Source organism: Odontomachus brunneus, unplaced genomic scaffold (genome assembly GCF_010583005.1).
Source record: "Odontomachus brunneus isolate Ranch 3 - 2012 unplaced genomic scaffold, Obru_v1 Obru_scaffold_206, whole genome shotgun sequence".
NCBI classification, from domain to species: Eukaryota; Metazoa; Arthropoda; class Insecta; order Hymenoptera; family Formicidae; genus Odontomachus; species Odontomachus brunneus.
In genome coordinates this window covers 47,524-47,737 of record NW_022639656.1, presented here as the reverse complement: position 1 = coordinate 47,737, position 214 = coordinate 47,524, and positions in this window count along the sequence as shown.

Here is a 214-nt window from a genome sequence, read left to right as displayed (position 1 = left end):
ATATAATATATATATATATATATATATATATATATATATATATATATATATGTATGTATGTGTGTGTGTGTGTGTGTGTGTGTACTTGATACATTATTTTTATTTTTTAATATATTTTTAACATTTGTAGAGAAAATTCTTCCGAATGCTCCATCCAATTATAAAATTGATATAGATAATACAAATTCAGATATAAATGTCAGAGGAAAAGGTT